Source organism: Nannospalax galili, unplaced genomic scaffold (assembly GCF_000622305.1).
Source record: "Nannospalax galili isolate Female #2095 unplaced genomic scaffold, S.galili_v1.0 scaffold305, whole genome shotgun sequence".
NCBI lineage: Eukaryota > Metazoa > Chordata > Mammalia > Rodentia > Spalacidae > Nannospalax > Nannospalax galili.
Genome location: NW_008356258.1, coordinates 8,528,639 through 8,532,185, shown reverse-complemented (window position 1 = coordinate 8,532,185; position 3,547 = coordinate 8,528,639).

Here is a 3,547-nt window from a genome sequence, read left to right as displayed (position 1 = left end):
AATGAAGTCCTAAAATAGAAAAATACGGTTTTCATTTTTAGGTTGAAAGAATTTCACATGTAAAGATAGCAAGAGACTACAATATTTCAACTATTGTGCTTGACACCAAAGATAGATTCAAATCATATATATGATGACAGCAATGCCAAATCAGCAAAGTAGACAAGTAATTAAGGCGATGTGAAGATGCCATCAATATCTCCAATTCCAATTGTATCTTGGATCTCACAAGCAGTGTTGTCAAAGGCTTACACCTGAACTGAGTCAGGGAGAATCTGGCTGAGAAAACACTTGCATTTAGCAGAGGAAGACAGTTCATGGAAAGGCAATGACAGCAGCAAAAACACAGGTACAGTCTGGGAATTGCAATAGTTTGTTTTTTCAAGGATGGGGAATGTGAGGGAACAATGAGTGACAGAAATGAAATCAGGGTTCAAAGTACATATTTTATAGGAGGTTTGTGAGATGACTCAGCAGTTAAGAGTATTGGCTGTTCTTGAAGAGGTCTAGAGTTCAATTCCCAGCACCCACATGGCAGCTAACACCCATCCTTAAGTACAGGTCCAGGGGATGGGATGCCCTCTTCTGGCCTCTACAGGCATTGCCTAACATGGATAAACTGACATACATGCAGACAAAACACTTATACATATAAAATAAAAATAAATAAAAATGATTTAATATATTGTATATTTAATTTATATATATATATATATATATTTGTCTTTTTGAAGCAGGGTCTCCCTGTAGCCCCAGCTGTCCTAGTACTCACTATGTGGACCAGGCTGGCCTTGAACTCACAGAGATTAGCCTGCCTCTGCCTCCCAAGTGCTGGGACTACAGGCATGCACCACCACACCCAGCTTTAATTTGTTTATGTTTTATCCTACAGGGGAAAGAATCATTCTGAAGGTTAAAAGAAGAGAGATAAGGGCATCAGACTTGGCTTTTGGAAACTGCTTTAAGTAGAAGCATACAAATTAGGAAGATGAGGTGAGTCTGTTTCAGAAGGGGTTACAAGAGCCTGGACTAGGGGAGCAACAGTAGAGATAGGGAGGAAAGGTTGGTTTCACTAAATACTTATGATAGAATCATATTAGAACTCAACAGTGGACTTGTATGTAATAGATGTAAAGAAGAGGCAGAGGCAGAACTTACTTCCAGGAAAGAACCTTGAGTACTGAAAAGAGCCTATGTCTCCCTAGGTGTCATGAACCCAGGAAATGAGAAGCAATGGTTTCAGGGGGGCCAGGAAGGTGATGGAATATAACCACTGCAGCTATAATGTTGACTTCTGACACTGATTTTGCCACTCCTGGAAAAGGCATCATATGGAAGCTAATTTTGAGACTCATTTCCCTGTGGTGACTATGATGGTTACTACTAATTGAAAAAGGTCAGTTAAAGCAAAAAAATGAATAAAAATCACACACACACACACACACACACACACACACAAAGAGAGAGAGAGAGAAAGAGAAAGAGAAAGAGAGAGAGAGGATGTCTAGACTTTTTAAATCCTACTTCATTTCTGATAGAGACACAATCATTTTCTATCCTTTTCATGTAGATCCAAGGTTATTACTTTAATCACTGACCTACTGAACAGTTTCTCAGTTGAATTTCTTTAAAGTAACACTAGAATTTGAGAATATTCATGAAGTGTGGCTGGAGAGATGGCTCAGTGGTTAAGAGCACTAGCTATTCTTACAGAGGACCTGGATTCAATTCCCATCACCCATATGGTGGCTAACAACTGCCCATAACTCCAGTTCTAGGGGATTTGACACCCTCTTCTGACCTATGTGGACACTGCACAACATGGGTGTACTTATATACATGGAGGCAATACCCTCATGCACATAAAACAAAAATTTAGAAAAGAATACTCATGAAGTAATCAGAACATTATAGTGTGATGTCTAATACTGTCAGCTTGACAGGATCTTGAAATATTTAAGCTACAAACCTCTGGGTTTGCCTGTGAGATAGTTTTCTAGACTGGGTTCACTGACATGGGAAAACCCACCAAGTGTAGTGAATATCCTTCCATGGACTGGAGTCCTCACTGAATAAAACTAAGAAAAGGGATGAGCACAAGCAGACATAGCTCTCTGCTTCCTGAGAGTAGATATAATAGGCCCTGCTGCCATAATTTCCCCACCATGATGGACTGTACTCTCAAACTGTGAAAAAAAATAACTACTTCTTTTCTTTCTTAAATTTTATATATTTTTAATTTATGTGTGTGAATGTTCTGCTGGCTTGCATGTATGTGTACCATGTGTGTGCAGTGCCTGTAGAAGCCAGGAGAGTATATCAGATCTCCTGGAACTGGAATTTTGGATTATTGTTATCAACTATGTAGGCACTAGGAATCAAACCTGACTCCTCTGGAAGAACAGCCAGTGCTCTTAGCCACTGAGCCATCTCTCCAGGCCCAGACCTTCCTTTCTTAAGTTGTTTTTGTCAAGAATTTTGTGATAGCAATGTGAAAGAAACTAATACATGTAAACTTCTTTTAAGAATTTTTAAGCATTTTATAATAGTCTTGCTCAAATAAAAGAGCACATTTATTTTTTAACCTCCTTGCATTAATGGTCTTTCCTACAGAGTTCAGTGTGGTTCTCAACAATTATGCTTCCAAATGTTATCTACTTACATAATATTTTAATTAAGTTACATAATCAAAAGCTCTAATTTAGATTAGGCATAAAACATCTTTCTTAAGGGGCTGGAAAGATGCCTCAGCAGTTAAATGCATTGACTGCTCTTGCAGAGGCCCTGGGTTCTGTTCCCAGCACCCACATGGCAGCTAACAACAGCCTGTAACCACAGTTCCAAGGGATCCAATAACCTCTTCTGACCTCCATGGGTATTGCACGACATGAGTGCATTTACATATGTGCAGGCAATATACTCATACACATAATACAAAATAAAAATAACAAATAAAATATTTTCAAAACTCTTTCTTAAACTAGTACACTTGATGCTCACTAAATATGTGACAATAAAATTAGGTGAAAATTCTTGACAAAATATTCAACATTATTCAACTAGCATTTTCTCTGAAATATTGATGTAAAAAAAAGAATAAGGATAAAACCCAAGAAGCATAAAATTTAGCTGCAATAAATTTAATGTCTGAATATGATTAACAATTTAAATTAATAATCTTAAAATAATAACATCAGCAAGATTATAAAATAGAAAGCCCTATTTCCTCCACGGATTGAACAGTATGCAGATCATTTTCCATTGTGAGCAGTTCAAAAAGTATTTTGAGAGCCCAAGTGAGTACAGAAACAGCCATACTGAAATCAACAGGACAGTTTGAGACTACCTCTTACCACAGCCCCATGCAGTTGGCCATTACATCTGGAGAAAAGCCCTTGCTCCTGCTTCCCACTGGGGAAGGGAAGAGTTGGAACACACATCTGATTTCTTTACATGTTTGTCAGGCATCTGGCCTATCTGTCCATGTACTGGCATGAACTTATCATGTCCTAGAATGTTTGGAAGGACAGAGAATAAAGATGATAGT